Source organism: Notolabrus celidotus, chromosome 10 (assembly GCF_009762535.1).
Source record: "Notolabrus celidotus isolate fNotCel1 chromosome 10, fNotCel1.pri, whole genome shotgun sequence".
Taxonomy (NCBI): Eukaryota; Metazoa; Chordata; class Actinopteri; order Labriformes; family Labridae; genus Notolabrus; species Notolabrus celidotus.
The window spans coordinates 33,709,737-33,727,626 of record NC_048281.1 but is presented as its reverse complement, the minus strand read 5'-3'; positions in this window follow the sequence as shown (position 1 = coordinate 33,727,626).

Below are 17,890 nucleotides of genomic sequence, written 5' to 3'. Positions count from 1 at the left end.
GATCTCTGTATCGGCACACACTGTACGGGAGGAATTATTTAATGAAGATATTCAAGTTAAAAGTTTTGCCCAAATAAGGGCATGGAAACATGAAATACTTATAGCTCCTTCATACACTGATCAATCTGTTTCAAGTTACACACACATGATCAGGGTCAATCCCTCAACACATCTATAGGCTCACTTATCTACTACAGCTATAGCACCACCCACAGGAAATACATGGTACTGACATTTACATACAATCTCCGATTTCTTCCAAAATTGACGTTTCATCACAGACCCAGCCTGAGCTCATCTATTTACACATGATGGTCATAGAAATAGCGCCACCTAATGGACACAATGAGTATTCACTCTCAGAACATGTTTTTAACATGCTTGTGATCACAACTCTTTCTATAATGATCTGTGAAGAACAATCCTTCAGAACATAATTAAAGACACAGCACCACCTACGGGTGACAGGCAGTACTGCAATGTACACTATGCTGATAACTGCATGAGTGTGCTCACAGTTTCAGTCTAGGTCTCTAAAGTGCAGCACAGCAACACCTGCAGCACATCAGGTGGTGACGTACGCCAGGCGGTGTTGCACATCAGGTGGCGCTTGTGCGAGGGCCCGCTCATATCCGCTTGTGGTTTTAATTAGGGCCCGAGCACCGCTGGTGGCGAAGGCCCTATTGTAACCCCTACGCAGGGGGTGACGCGGACATGAGCCCCACATACTTCTGCGTCGGTGTGTCCGTGTCGCGCAGCAATTCTCCGCCGAAACGCCTGAGGGCAGTGTGCTCTCTCTGATAGCCGATCTCCTACTTCTGGCCCACTACGATCTCTGTTTACTTTTCCACATCGATTCAGAGCGTGTTATGCTAATCTACAGCTGATACATGTTGCTGTTTATCATACAGACATGATTACATGAAGAATAGAGAGGAGGACATGAAATACACGACCGATGTGCGGCCGATGTCCGGGATCCCGGAAGTGCTGTGAATGCGGGAAAGACAAAGCCGCCGAGCGGACCAATCACAGGGCTTGCGGTCCGTGTCGGCTCTACGCGGAGTTACATTTTGGAGGAGGTGCACGTCAGCTACGTGCGTAGGCCTCTGCGTAGGTACGGGAGCTACGCAGACCTACGGTGTAGGCTACGCCGTCAGTTCGACGCAGAAGTATAAATCAGCCCTAAGGGTTATTATTATAAGAGATTGCAGTTTTGGACCCCTGAACGTTAATGAAAGCGCGGATATTTTTGCACACTCATCGGGCCTGGTGAAAGTTATTATAGGTCTCGCAAAAAAAAGTTCAGTAGCGCCCCCTAGAGGTAAAAATAACACCCTACGCATCGAGTTTTTTGAGCTACATGCATGAAAAATCTTAAACATATTTATGGCATCAGGACGCACAAAAAAGTCTGTGGCACCCATATTCAAAACTCAACAGGAAGAGCGCCACCTAGCTTTGAACATGAAAAAATGGGCCAAAATGGGTCCGTGCAAGGGTGCATACTTTTGCTAATTTCTCCTAGAGCTTTTCTCTGATTCAGTCCAAACGAGGCACATTCTATAGTAAACCCATTGACGATTAATACAAAGTAAAGGCATTCCGGTCAGATGAAAGATGTGGGCGTGTCAGACTTTGAGGCGGGGCATAAAAAAAAAACGTCGGAACAATTGATTTTTGTGACGTTAAAATGCACGTAATCTCACCTCATCCAACACACTCATCAGGCCTGGGAAAAAATGCGACATTTTATGGGTTTCGCACAAAAAGTCGAAAAAATGTGCTCACTAGCGCCCCCTACAGTTTTCCAAAACCCCTCCCCATAGGGGTTATTTTGAGCTACATGCTTGAAAAATTTTACGCATATTCATGGCATCAGGACGCACAAAAAAGCCTCTTGCACCCATATCCCAAACTCAACAGGAAGAGCGCCACCTAGCTTTGAACATGAAAAATGGCGTCAAAATAAGGGTGCATACTAACGCTATTAACTTCTAGAGCTTTTCTCCGATTCAGTCCAAACCAAGGGCAACCTATAGGAGACACATTGATGAGAAAAAATCAGAACAAAAATTGTGGGCGTGGCATGCATTGAGGCGGGGCATCAAACGCACATACAGCTTTGAATGTGAAGTGTGACGCCCAAATAAGGGTGCATACTTTTGAGAGCTCCTCCTAGAGTTTTACTCCGATTCAGTCCAAACGAGGCACATTCTATAGCAGACATATTGAAGATTAAATTATTGTTAAAGGAATTCTGTTCAGACACAAATTGTGGGCGTGGCAGACTCTGAAGTTTGGGGTTTTCTTAAAAACTTGGAACATTTGCACCACCTAAGCCAGTATGTACTCTCAGATCTAGCTTTCGCATCATGTGGTGGCAAATATCAGGCGACGATTTACGTGTGGCGGCGGCTCGCGTAGGCGGCGGCTGCGGGTGTGCGAGGGCCTGTTCATCGCCGCTTGCGGCTTTAATTAAGTATTATATCTTGCATTTTTTGCCTTTATTAGATATGACAGCAGAGGAGAGACAGGAAATGAGGGAATGTGTCGTGACCGAGAGTCGAACCAGTGACCACTACAGCCTCTGTACATGGGGTGTATGCTTAAAAACTGCAAGGCCAACTGGAGCTACATCACATCTATTATTAATATCCTCACAGCCGGTGAAGTCCTGAGCTCTAAAACAGATAGACAGCTGAGGGTTAACTCTTTCACTAACGGAGACGAGGAGCCGCAAAAGTTATCAGGAAATAAATAAACAATAAGGAGATTAGAGAATCGGCCTGAGGGGGAACAGCAGTTTTGCTTCGAACATGCGATCTTAATCTGAACTGCGTCCAAACTTCTCTCCAGAAAAATAACATTATATTACAGAACAAACTGTTATTTTAAATATTAAATCTGAGCCTGACTGGATACGGTCTTTAGGATACAATGAATACAACATTTCACAGAAGAATTAAAAGAAGAAAGATAAAGAGAGGGGATGACTTGAGGGAATCTCCTGAATCCAGTTAATTTGTTCAGTGTCCTAAATGAAGCCTGCAGCGCTCATAAATTACCATTTCATTAAGATTCAGGGTGAAAACACATTTAAATATTCATGTGCTCTCAGGCTCTGCAGCCCCACCTTTAATTAGATTTAAACGACATGGCTTTGTCCAGAACAAATGAGGAGCAGCGGCGGTTTGTGTGCGCTGATAATGAGCTCACCTGAAGAGGACTGAAGGAGGGGAGGCTCCCTGTGGAGGAGGCTCTCTGTGAGGTATGAGAGTCTGAGGAGACTTCACCTGCAGGAACCTTTTTAAAAGTGCTGGTCAGGAAGTTATCAAGTCTTTTAGAGGCCCAGGAAACCGGATTTGGAAAACGCAAAGGCGGCTCTCTGGGGTCACAGAAGGTTAAAATGATCCTCTGTCACAACACAAACAGAAAGCACCGATTAAACATCCTGAACTTGAGCTAATACAACATAAAAACACAATGAAGACAAACCACAGCTGTCAGTTATTCTCAGCATCAAAATAATTATTCTTTATAAGCTGAACTCCATTATCTCGGACGAAGCAGAGGCTGAATAATCCCCACGTTTTAACCTGGAGCGCATTTCTCTTGACTTTAAAGTGAAAACAGTTTTCAGCAGTCCCTGTGTATTTATGCTGAATAAACAACTATTTAGAAAAATACATAATTATGCCTGCAGAGGAAGTTGTGAGCTCCATGTAATGAACCTTGAACACAAACAGAAAACAGAATCACATATTCGTAAACTCATTAAACATAATTTAGCTTTCTATTCCAGGATCCCATCAGATTACAGACTGAGGGAATAAACTGCAGATTAAAGTCATATATTTGTTGTATATTAATTCAACAGCAGCGTCGTCTATCATCATGACGGCGATATACGACTCTGGGGACGGGTGCCAACTCTGCATCGATTCTGGAGAGGCCATCTGTTGGTGATAAACGACTCCCAGACAAGATTTCCTTTTCCATGAGGCCTTTACGACGTCTGCAGTTTGATTCATTACATCTCAATCCAGGAGCGCCCGTTCATCTGTTACTGCTGAGTCTCAGTTTCACTGTGAATAGTCAGTTCCACAGAGGCTTCACTCTGACTTCCTTCAGAAAACAGAAACTGATGTTCTTGTAATTAATGGATCTTAAGTTTTTATGTTTCAGGCTCCTTCAGACTGGAAGAATTTACCCTTAAATATTCATTCTATATCTTCTTTCCCTTATTTAACTGTCTCAGCTCGGATCTCATCCTGCCTTGCTGACATTTCTAAATGGATGAGGGAATGTCACCTACAGCTCAACCTGTCCAAGACTGAGCTTATTATCATTCCAGCCAGTCCCACTGTGGACCCACAGATCAATATCCAGTTTGGATCACAAAACCTCATGCCCACTAAGTCTGCCCGAAATCTGGGTGTCATGATCGATGACCAGCTAACCTTCAGGGTTCATGTTGCCTCGATTGCTCGGTCCTGCCGTTTTTCCCTCTATAACATCAAGAGGATCAGACCCTACCTGACAGAACACGCAACACAGCTCCTGGTTCAAGCTCTTGTAATGTCACGCATTGACTACTGCAACTCTCTACTGGCAGGCCTCCCTGCATTCACAGTTAAACCTCTGCAAATGATCCAGAACGCAGCAGCAGCACGTCTGGTCTTCAACCAAGTTTAGGGTTAGTGAACAGTTAAAGGTGACATATCATGCACAATGGACTTTTTAATGGTTCTCTACCTGAAATATGTGTCCCTGGCATGTCTACAAACCCCCCGAGAATGAAAAAAATCCATTCTGCCCCTGTTCTGATTTCTCCACCTTTCTGTAAATGTGTGTGAAACGAGCCGTTTCAGACTTCCGTGTTTTTGTTACGTAACAACAATATCCGGTCTGTAACAGGAAGTCAGAGCTCGGAGCTTGTTCAGCCCATAGACTGTATAAAATAATACTGAATCCCTCCTCCGTTTTTCATTACCTTCACAAATGTGTGCTAACAAGGAGCTTAGGAGGGAGGCATGCTAGTTGTAGGCTGTCTTAATAAACACAAAGGTCGGTTTTACTCCCCACGTCTGCAGATTTGAAGATCTAGTGGATGATTTTTATTTGTCATGGATAAGTGCTAGCGCTAATTGGCATAGCCACATAGCTACATGTTCGTAGCTGTAGCTGTAGCTGTAGCTGTAGCTGTAGCTGTAGCTGTGTACCAAGACACACGTCGACGCACTGACAAATAAAACAACAAGAAACACTAAATCTGTGACCAATCCTTCATAAAAGGTCCTGCTGCCTTTCTGGCAGAGGTCGGTTTTACTCCCCATGTCTGCAGATTTGAAGATCTAGTGGATGATTTTTATTTATCATGGATAAGTGCTAGCGCTAGTTAGCATAGCCACATAGCTACATGTTCGTAGCTGTGTACCAAGACACACGTCTACATACTGACAAATAAAACAACAAGAAACACTAAATCTATGACCAATCGTTCAGAAAGGTCCTGCTGCAGGCGCCTCTCCATCAGGATCAGATTCTGGATCAGATTCAGAGGGTTGAAGTAACGCGATCTCCGAGCAGCCGTGTATATTCAGCCAACATGTAAACATTAGATCAACGTGCAGGAGAGCCGAGGCACATCCACTTAGACCAATATATGTTGATGAAAAAAGCGTGATATGTCACCTTTAAAGATTAAAAGCATCAGTAGCAGCAGGTTAATTCCCAACGGCACAGGTAACAGACACATGTTCATATAGGTAGGCTAACTTTCTGCAGACCAGCTAAATGAAGACACATAAAATCACTTTGAGGGACAGTGGGGGTCGCAGGCTGAAAAGTTTGGGAACCCCTGCTCAAGAGGAGAAGAAAACTACTTTGACATGTTTGTTGAGTGGAGTTGGGATCCATCATTTCTGATGCGTTCAAGGAAGTCAGGAAATCTGAACGCTGATTATCTTTCTAAAGCAGATTTGTGTCTCAGTGTAAATGTTTGATCTAGAACAGATTGTTAGCTGCTCTTCATGCAGATATCTGTTTATAGAGAGAAAGAAATCCTCCTCACATTAACAACCATGGGAGCTGGGATGTCATTGTGGTGGATTGTGGTCTTCCTGTTTTTGCTCTCCATACAGACTGACACCAAAGCCTGCTGATGCCTGATTGGTCAATTATATATGCAACTTAAGATATTACAAAATCCAATGCATAAAGGGAATTTAATAACTAGATATAAAGGCGTGTGTGAGAGAGTCGTGTAAGAAATAAAACCTGAAGGACGAGGACCGGGGTCGTGGTTTAAGCCTCCTCTGTCCTCAAACATTCACACTGTGTAAATGAACACTTTCATTCTCAAGGATGACTAGGATGTTTAAGTGAGGATTACTTACCATGAAACGTTAACTGCTGAATGGAGAAATAAATGTGGGATTGTAAAAATGTGTTCAGTAAAACACCAGCCTTGTTTTTGAAACATAGTTTTCCTTTAATAATTCATATTTCTCCTTCTTTCCTCCCTCAGTTAAATGATTAAACCGCTCCACGCTGCAGATGGTCACTCTTTTTTTCATTTCCATACAGAGACGTCTGAGCAGTAAAATCTTTTTATTTATTAAAACATTTTTCTAAACTCGGAAACGCGGCTTGTTTTACTTGAAATACCTTTTATTTGCTTTTAGTTGGATTTCTGTCCTCAGGGGTGAAAAAACATCAGAGCATCAAAATAATGCGGATCCATCAATATTTCAGCGTCTGCAGTCGATTTATTTTACCTTTCCAATCCAAATGAAAAAATAACATCCGGTGCTCGGCTGTAAAGCACGCCACATGGATTTATTTCCTCTTATATAGCAAAGATAAACTCAAGGAGAGTGGGTCTTATTTTTCCTCTCTTCACTTTAAGATGAACGGTCAATTTTTAATAAAACGACTCCACTCGCTCTGACCTCTCTCCAATGAATCAAGTCTGAGGTCACCCTCCATCAGCACTCTGCTGCTTGTCCTCAAGTTTTTATCTGCACACAGTGACGACTTCTTAAAGAAGTCAAACAGTCCTTATATATCTACTCTACAATCTGCACATGCTCAGATGAAGCATTCCTCTATTCCAGCATCACAAAGGACCAGGCTGCGTAGCCTCTGTCGTCTCTGTGAGCAGCGCCTCTTTTGTCGTCTGTGTTTTGCAATCGGGTGGTGTAGGTGGAGAGAGTTAGCAGTTGACCCAAGATAGCAAGGTAGCATCACACAGGATCAGATGCTATCACTACAAGAGCTGTGTCCGGTCTGGAGTAGGACCGCCGGACAGCTGGAGTCATGTGACCGAGGTTTTCCCGCTGTAATCACTGAATCAAGGATTCTCCTCCTCCTCTTCTCCTCATCCATGTTGTCTTCCTGGTCCTCTGAAAACCTCTGACCTGTTGACTCCAGGCCATCCAACAGAGGAGCTACTGGAGCTCAGAGAGTCTATGTGTGTATGGAGCTGTGTAGCTGCAGACCAGTCAGGGTGTCCATGCTGACTACAATCTAAAGTGTGTGGAGAAAAGTGGCCTAAAGGAACATGACCGTTTTGACCTATACTGCAGCCAGCCACTAGGGGGAGCAGTTTTTGTGGCGGCCTCACTTTGACATCCATTTTATATACAGTATATGTTCAACACCCACCGGTCCATCTCAGATCTGCTAGGGAGCAGGACCGCCGGACAGCTTGAGTCATGTGACCGACGTTTCCCCGCTGTAATCACTGAATCAAGGATCCTCCTCCTCCTCCTCTCCTCATCCATGTTGTCTTTCTGGTCCTCTGAAAACCTCTGACCTGTTGACTCCAGGCCTGGCTCCGCTCATCATGACTTTGGTTTGTTGTTGTAGTTAAGTGAAATACGATCTGGTGATAACACAGAGTGTTTTATTCTGAAAATTAACCGGATGTTTTCATTTTGTTTTGGTGAAACCTGACTTCCTGTCCCGCTCCATCTGCTCTGTTGGGATTGATGCGTCGTGCTCCGGCATCCAGAGAAAATAGAAGTCTTGTGTATCTGCTCTGCCCCCTCCGCCCTCCCCCCGCTCTGGCATGCCGGTTGGCTGGCTGTGGTCCGGGTCCTGCCCGGCTGCCTTGCTGTCTGCTCCTGGTGCTGGGCCCCTTCGGCCCTGGTGGCTGCTTTGGCTCTGTCTTGGGGGTTTGTGGGGGCGATGTTGTGGAGGTGTTCCTTGGGGGGGCTGCGGGGCCTCGCCCCCCTCGCCCCCCTTTCCTCCTGCTGGGTGACCTGGGGGTCGCCCTGGGTGCCCTGGCGGCACCTGTTTGCTTCCGGTCTGGGTCCTTGGCTTGTCCCCTGGCCTGGATCTCCCGCGGCCCGTTGGGTCCTTCGGTCTGACTGCTCTCGCGGCTGGGTGCTGGGCTGAACCGCTCGGCTGATCTGACCCAAGTGGTTTCATCTGCACCAGTGGTGGTCTTGTTACCCAAATAGAACACAGCATGGCGGCAACCCTCTGTGACCCAAGCTTCAGTAATGATTGTGGACACTAAGGGTTGCTTAATCAGTAGTATCACCGCACGGAGTTTTTGGCATCATGGTGAGATGGTCCCTCTCCATCTAAGTGTCTTAGGTCTCTCTCTCCTTCTCTTTCCCTGTCCCTTTGTATATCCTTATGTATTCTTTCTTTTACTTTCTTTTATTTTTTTTGGCCCACCTAGGTGTGCACGCCCTCTTTTACAGAACATGATATTAGCTGTCAATAAAAGATAGACCAGAGTTCTAAGAGGGATGGTGATGGTTGCATGCACACAGTCACAAGCACAGAAGAAAAATGTTTCCTTTCTTTTCTTTTGCTGCAAGAATAAATTGCATTAATATTTGACAGTTTGTGACAAACATGACACAAACCAGAAATATATATGCAGACAAGAGGAAAGAAGATAAAAAAAGAAAAAAAAAAAAAGTCTTGTGTATCTGATCTGGAAGACTCCGACCTGCCGGATCAGAGACGCAGCCGGAACCCAGTGGAAGTTAACACATTGACTGGAATAGAAACCTATCAGATCCGGCGCTGTGACGGATCAGAGACTGACTGGAGACGGACCGAACACTGATCTGGTGGAATCTGGCCCTCAGAAAGCTTCAGAAAGGTGGCACCATCTAGTGCTGCTGCCTGGTACTGCAGCAGTATTTGTCTCTTTTAATCAGCGTCTATTTGTGTGTGTGCATTACTTAATACGTTAGCATGGGTTTGAACAAAAGCGTTTCTATTGGTGATACTTTCATGAATCTTTACACTTGCACCCAGTTAATCTCAACGTTGCATTTTTACAACTAAGTTTTAAACGTCTCCATTTTTATCATCTCTTTAAAATCAAAATAACAAAGAAAACTCAATGAATCTCTGTAAAACCTCAAACTGGGTTAAAGAAATAGATGTAGCCTCTTCGTGTTCAATGTGAAGCAAATGCAAAAATGTCTTAAAGCCAGAAGAGTTTCTAATGTCCACTAGGGGGCGACACTAGCTGTCGGTTTGCATAGAAGCCTAAAAGAAAGTGGTTCTACTTCTCTGCTGATTTATTCCCTCAGTTAACATGTTACTGATGAGTTCATGATCTCAATCTGTAGTTTCAAGTCTTCTTCAACAACTTGTGATGTTCATTTTGTGATTTATGTTCCTATTTAGAGTCAGACAGACGAGGGTACAGGGGAGGATTGAGTCAGGAGACACCACTGAGACCTCTCATGATTTGATAACAGCTAGGAGCCTCTCTACACCGACACACCGCTCACCTTTCATGTGTTTAGTGAGTTTTGCGTGCACGAAAAAAGGTTTTCTGAGGGCAGCGGTTATCAGTAAGCCTCCTCTGGCTCTCTCACGCTGCTCCTCTAATGTTTTGTTATTACTTTTTTTGATACTTTCAAATGATTTCTGGGATCCTTCGCCCCTCCTCACTGCTATATCACTTTATTTACTGCAGAGGGGAAATGTTTAGCACTCGTACTAAATAATATGCAGATAAAAGTGACAAATAAAGAGCCGAGTGTTTCTGCTAAATGGAGTTTTCAGGGCTGCTGTGATTCTCCCGGTGTTGAAGGCCAAATAAAACCCATAAAGGCTCCTACAGGCGGCTGGAAATGTCTTTTTAAAAGCTTTTGTTTCAGAACATTTAGCAGTGTGTGTGTGTGTGTGTGTGTGTGTGTGTGTGTGTGTGTGTGTGTGTGTGTGTGAGGCAGATTTGTGTGTGTGATGTGTGTTTCTCCGTGTGTGCTCTCAGACTCGTTTCATCGTCTGCAGAAGAAGAAATGAGGCTTGAAGAGAGAAAAGCTGAACTCACCTCCCAGAACGGCGTCCAGATATCAGTCAGCCACGTTTGGATCTGCTGCAGAGGACGGAGGAGAGCGTTGTTATCTGAACATCAGAACATTCGGAGACATGAAGTGTGCAGGGAAGGTCGTTTCTGAGAGGCGTCAGCAAATATTCAGAGAGGGGTAATATATTGAAATAACACTGTGGATGGACGCTGGGTCATACTTTCAGATAGAGCTGTTATTGTGGAGAAACATCATCAGTCAAATCAAGGAAAGGCAGGACAAGAGTGGAGCGACACGTTACTTCATTAACTTTACAAATAAACAACATTGACTTCCTTACATGTCATCAAAAGACTCCTGGGTAGTGTACTTTGCTTTTATCTGTCTTCTCTTGAGACATGATTCAGGCTGCAGTAGGAGCCACACACTGCAGTATAAGCTGTCTAGCTAGCTGGTTATTGAGTCTTCTTCTGCTGCGGCTTCTTCTTCGTCTTCCCTCTGTTATACGGCATGTGGAAACCAGCATAGTGAACCACTACTGCCCCCTATGAAGAACCAGTTAATTATACAGTATAACAATGTGCTTATTTTCAGCACAATATCAATATTTCATCTTTTTAAAAAGATGTATATCATCAGTACTGATATATTCAGATACCAAAAACCATCAAATGAAAGCATGATGGGTTCTGTGTGCTCCACACCAGTAGTTGCAAGAGAGTATGCTCCTGCTCTGATGTGACTTCAACTTCAATCCAAAACTACCTAAAGGACATCCATCCTTTTTTATAAAGCATCTGGATCCTTCCAAGAGAGAGGGATTAATCATTTGTAATGATTTGAAATCAATTAACTCACCTCAAACTCCAACCTGCTCTGCAAATGATCCAAACATATGCAGTAGGTTACAAAACATAATACAAATAGATTCAGATATAGATCATTCTCATATTGCACTAAAAGATCATTTAATATTACCTCTGTCAAACACCCCTTCACCTCAGTCAGACATGGCGCCTTCCACTCGGCACGCCTCTTCATAAGCCAATGGCAGGCCGCAGTTGTGTTCGGCAGTTCCTGGTTTTGGATGTGGTTGCAAGTATTGCAGGGTGACAGGTGAGAAACAAAAACTACTTTTAACATGTTTAACAGTGAACAAAGTGGTTAAAGTAAAGAAACAATCTGTGTGTGTTTCATGTGCTTTGAGGTATGGCCTTTATAGTCTTTCCACATGCAGTTGTAATGCTATGCTAACTTTAACACAGGCCTCTCAACACTCTACATGACACAGGGGTTGCCTCGTGACACATACCACTAACTGTTGATTACTGCAACTTATTACCCAGCTTTCTTGCTGATCTTCCGGTTGTGTAAGATGCTTCATTCTGATTGGTCAAAACCCCTTGATGACAGTTATTAACTTTCACTAACACGAGCAACACCAGAGACAAACTGATCACACGTCATGTCAAATCAATCCACAGAAAAGAGTTCAGACACATTCAGCTTCTGCTTGTTGACACCATAGATCGTAAGGTGAGGTAAAACCGTTAGCTTCCGTTAGCATCAAAACAATGTGGCTAAAACGCTGACGTGGAATCAGCCGATTGCACTAAAGGTAAACAATTCTATGTGACTGCTTTGTTTCTGAACTGTGTTATGCATACATACAATTCCCAAATGTAAAACTGTTAGAGCTCCCCCTGGTGGCTGGCTGCAGTATAGGTCACAAAGCCTGCCTCCTCCATGTTAACAGATGGGACATGGGTTAAACTATGAAATGAAAACACAGGTCATATAAATGTCTCTCAAACATGGTTTTTGTCATTATAGTGAGTCCTTATCATGCTGATTTAAGTCCAGGTAAAGATTTTTCTTAACACCATGATTGACACAAAGCTCCTTATCAATCCCAGGTAGACCCACTCCGAATCCTCCTCTGCTTTCTGGTCTTAAAATGTACTAAATTAACATCAAGCTGTACTGAAGAAGACTAAAGAAGAGGATTAGGGCCACTGAAAATAAATAAATAAGGTCCAATTTTTTTAAAATTATTATTATTGTTCTGAGATTAAAGTCAGAATTCTGACTTTAATCTCAGAACAATAATAAAAAGATATATATATCTTTTTCAGTGTCCCTAATCCTCTTCCGTAGACTTGAAACCAGGGATCAAGACCATGAACTCATCAGGAAATTGTTTAATGGAGGAATAAATCAGCTGAGATGTATGACTATTTTCTCATAGACTCCTCTCCAGTCAGACTTCTGTGTATTTACTTTAAACAGAAGTTCTCACAGCAGAACTTTACTCGCCTAAATGAGCCTTTATGAGTTTTATTTGGCCTTCGCAGCAGCCCTGAAAACTCCATTTAACCAAAACGCTCGGCTCTTTATTTGTCACTTTTATCTGCATATTATTTAGTACGAGTGCTAAACATTTCCCCTCTGCAGTAAATAAAGCGATACAGCAGTGAGGAGGGGCGGAGGATGCCAGAAATCATTTGAAAGTATCAAAAAGCTTCATAACAAAACATTTAAAGGAGCAGTGCGTCAGCGGAGGAGGAGATCTTAATCGTCTCCAACTGTCACTCCTATGCTCTGGCTCTCCCATGCTTTCTGGTCTCTCTGACTCTGAATGGACTATAATTCATCAAATGAACTTCATGATGTCTTAAAGAAGACTCAAAGCTACAGATTGAGACCAGGGAAATGTTTACTGAGGGAATAAATCAGCCAAGAAGAAGGATCATTTAATCAAAGACTTCTATGAAATTATAGTGCATTGGAGATTCTTCTTTTCACAGAAATACTTACAGCAGTCCTTTAATAACAGTTTTATTAAAGCAGCTTTGGTTATCTCATCATCAGTGCTTCATCAGAGTGTGTGTGTTTGTGTGTGTGTGTGTTTGAATAGCTGTGTGTCTCCCTCCTTGCTGTCATTGGGGGACGGGTAGCTCGTCACACAAACCGATAAAAGGTAATCATAAATTATTGCTTAGCAACATCTGCCCGCCTTCACTCCTCTCTCTCTCTCTCTGCAGAGCGAGTGTGTGTGTGTGTGTGTGTGTGTGTGTGTGTGTGTGTACACAGCATTAATGCCTGCCCTGTGTGTGTGATTAACAGAGAGGCTCATTAATGTGTAATCAGCTCAGACATGGAGGTGTTGGTCTCTCATTAAACTCTCATTGAGCTGCTCTGTTTACACCGAGGACCAGCTCTCAGCTTTAAGTCACGAGGGACGCAGAGACAGAAACTAAACTTCACTTCCTGCACACTGCAGAACTTTTCTCCATCAGTACGACATCACTGTCATCACTGTTGAGGTTGTGTGTAATACTTATACATCCTGATTGATCCTCTGCCTGTTGACACTGTGGTAAAGACACCGCAATTTAAGACAGGTGATCACAGGAGTTTGGTGCAAGTGTTGTGGGCAGTGGGTCTGTCTGTACCCCATAGCAATGCAAGGTCTGAGCTCCTGTACCGTACTGGCAGAGCAGCAATAACAGATAGTACTAGAAAGAGCTACACATCTGCATAGGAACTGCACATTGCTGAATGAAATGGAAGTCTTCACACAGAAACAAAAGTAAATCATCAACTTTTGGAGTCATTATGGCGGCACGGTGAGAGTGAATCTTCTTGTTCCTCCACGCTGCACCCTGAAAGCTTCTCCACTGATGTGTTGAAGTGTCTTAATGTGTCTTAATAAATCTCCTGTCACCAGTTTTGGCTCTTATATTCAAGGCAGAAACTTGGCAGAGATGAAGAAACCAAGAGGATGTCAAACAGGCTCAGGCTTTATGCAGATGATGTGGTTGTGTTTGCTTCTTCTGGCTGGGAGCTCCAGAAGGCACTGGGGCAGCTGGGATGAGGCTCAACACCTCTACGTATGAGGCCATGGTTCTCTGCTGGAAAACTGTAGATAGTTCCCCTTGGATGTGGAGAAAGTCTGCCTAAGTCAAAGTGAAGATAGCAGAGCTGTCGTACAATGTATGCTCAGCCTTACGCCCAAATTCCACCAGATCCGTGTCCGTCTCCTATCTGTCACAGCACCTGATCTGAGTAGGTTTCTATTCTAGTCAATGTGTTAACTTCCACTGGATCCGCTCCGTTGCGTCCCGGCTGAGTCTCTGATCCGGCAGGTCGGAGCCCTCCGGATCAGATACACAAGACTTCTGTTGTTGCCGGATGCTGGAGCACGACGCATCAATCTCAACAGAGCAGATGGAGCGGGACAGGAAGTCAGGTTTCACCAAAACAAAATGAAAACATCCGGTTAATTTTCAGAATAAAACACTCTGTGTTATCACCAGATCGTATTTCACTTAACTACAACAACAAACCAAAGTCATGATGAGCGGAGCCAGGCCTGGAGTCAACAGGTCAGAGGTTTTCAGAGGACCAGAAAGACAACATGGATGAGGAGAGGAGGAGGAGAATTCTTGATTCAGTGATTACTGCAGGAAAACCTCGGTCACATGACTCCAGCTGTCCGGCGGTCCTGCTCCCTAGCAGATCTGAGATGGACCGGTGGGTGTTGAACATATACTGTATATAAAATGGACGTCAAAGTGAGGCCGCCACAAAAACTGCTCCCCCTAGTGGCTGGCTGCAGTATAGGCCAAAACGGTCATGTTCCTTCAGGCCACTTTTCTCCACACACTTTAGATTGTAGTTAGCATGGACACCCTGACTGGACTGCAGCTACACAGCTCCATACACACATAGACTCTCTGAGCTCCAGTAGCTCCTCTGTTGGATGGCCTGGAGTCAACATTAACTCAGTCAGTGGATCTTATTATCCTCATAAAGTTAATTTAACAGTTAATTAGTCTGCAGGTCTGACAACCACCTCCTTAATTAACACAACTCACAAACTTTTCTGCAAGCTCATCTTCCTATTTTACTGGATTTACCAAGAAAATTATGTAATTTAAGTCTCAGGACTCGTACTGGACAAGGACTCAATAGTTGGGTCAAACAAACTTTCATCCAGATCACTGAGACAGGTCCAAAACCACTGAGCCATTGATCAGCTCACAGGGAGGCTGCATTGATCAGTATTGTGTTCAGCAGTGATGCAGGTCTCAGAGTCAGGGCTCAGGGGAGAGCTCGGTTTTCCTGGTAGCACCCGGCTTGGTCTCTGTCCTCCTGCAGGTGCCTCCTTGTTAGAGGTCCACAGACTGCTCTGGGCCTCTTCAGAGGGCAGATCTCTCTTCTCTCTGAGTTCCTGGAGGGTCGACAGGCGGGAGGAGCCGAGGAGAATCTCCACTGATTCGGATTTCACAGAGACACTGGATTTCTCATCCCCGGGGGAATCGTCACACTCTGCTTTTATCACATTCCCAGAAGAGACTTTAATCTTCCCCAAAAACCACAAAAAAAAGGGGGAAGAAGAAGAAGAAGAAGAAGCTGCAGAGTGACTCTGAGCAGAAACTGGAAGCCAAATTAATTTCCGCCTGCAGCCCTGCAGCTCTGCAGCTGACACCGCCTGATAAATAAGAAGATGCAGAAACAGAGAGAAGAGTGGAATAAAAAACACATAAAAACATCGGAAATAATGAAGAAGAATGTTATCGGAGCGCGCAGACAGACCTCCGGCTCTCTGGGAGATTCTGGATGTTTTGGTGGAAGATTTGTGGAGCCCGTGAGAAGAGAAGGACTTCAGGACGGAGCCAAGAGTCAGAAAAAAAGAATCTCGTTCATTTTGGCAGCTTCAGGACAAACAGTGAGAGAGTCTTCTTTAAACCGTCACATGAAGACGGCTTCCTCCTGCAGGCTGTCAGCTGACACACTGATAAACGCTCTGAAGAGATCTTTGAGGAGCAGCTCGGGAGGATTATTCAACTCTTTTACATTGATCTTATGAAAATAGTGCATGTGAATATTAATTAAGATATTTATCAGTTTATTGGACGGGGACATGTGGGCTTTGTTATATCTAATTAACCTGGAACAGATGAAGCGTATAGAGAACTGCTTCTCTCGTCCCTGGTTAGGCTTTTGATGAATGAGGCACATGGTACAACACACTGAAATACACATTAGGGATAACAAGTACACCGTGCACAAGAATTACCTGCAAAGACTCTGAGTTCTGCATGTTCACCTTTGCTGTTTCTGAAAATATCTAATAATAATAATCATCTATATATTTATATAGCACTTTTCAAGACTGGATTACAAAGTGCTTTATGAATATGAAAATAAATAAAATACAATAAAAGAAAAATAAAACAATATTGGAGGAATAAAAACAACAAAAGATAAAAAGTTAAAACAATCAAATATCAGAAAAATAAAATATAAAAAATATAAAAACACACATTTAAATTTTTTTTAAATGAAGATATAAAAAATACAAAATGTTAAAGAATAAAAAATATGAAAAATATACAAATATAAAATTAAAATGTAATATATTATATTTTAAAATTGTAAAATCCTGCCAGTGATACTGCCTACAAAATAATGAAACCTCTTGATTAAAATATAAAAACATAAACATTTTTAAATAATGAAATTAAAAAAAAGAAGATATAAAAAATACAAAATGTAAAAAATTAAAAATATTTTCAAAAATACAAATATAAAATCATAAACTATTATAGAATATTATATTATATTTTATTTTATTTTATTCTATTTTATTCTATTTTATTCTATTATATTAACCTCAAATTATAAAATCCTGACAGTGATACTGCCTACAAAAGGATAAGACCTCTTGATTGAAACATAAAAACAATAACAAAAAAAATGAAATAAAAAAAAGAAGATATAAAAAATACAAAATATATAAAAAAATATCAAAATATTAATATATATATATATATATACAAAAATACAAATATAGAATCATATACTATTATACAATATTATATTATATTATATTAACATCAAATTATGCAATCTTGTCAGTGATGCAGCCCAAAAAAAGAATAAATGCTCTTGATTAAAACACACTCAGGGGACGTCTCCTGTAAAAGCATATTGATAAAAATGTGTTTTTAAAGGAGGATAAAGAAGTTGCCAATCTGATCTCTTGAGGGAGTTTGTTCCAGAGGGTCTGGAGCTCTGTCAGAAAAGAACCGGTCACCTTTGGTCCTCATTCTCGACTGTAGGACGGCAAACAGAGCCTCGGCTGTGGACCTCAGGGTACGACCGGGCACGTACGGGGTGAGGAGATCAGAAAAGTACTGGGGTGGAATAATCCTCTGACCTCTGGGTCTCTAGTTAATCTCACCGTAGAGAGTCACCTTAAATACATCGAAAGTACTCGATACAGTTCTGGTGTTATTGTCCTCCAAAAAAAAAGCCCAGAATGTCTGACTTCTTTCTATCAGCTCAAACCATCAAACGAGTCTAGCATGAAGCATGTCCTGGATGTGTCAAAGCTCAGCTGCCTTTCTTCTGACTGTACGAGAAGTTTTGAGCAACGTTGCCCGAGTTTCAGAGACTTCTCAGAAGCAGACAACCCTCAGAGGAACACAGCAGGACGCCTCGGCTCCCTGTTGTTTGCTCTGTTTGCATAAAGTAACAGGAAGTAAAGTCTGTCATGCAAAGTCTGTTAATTTCTTTTTCAGTTG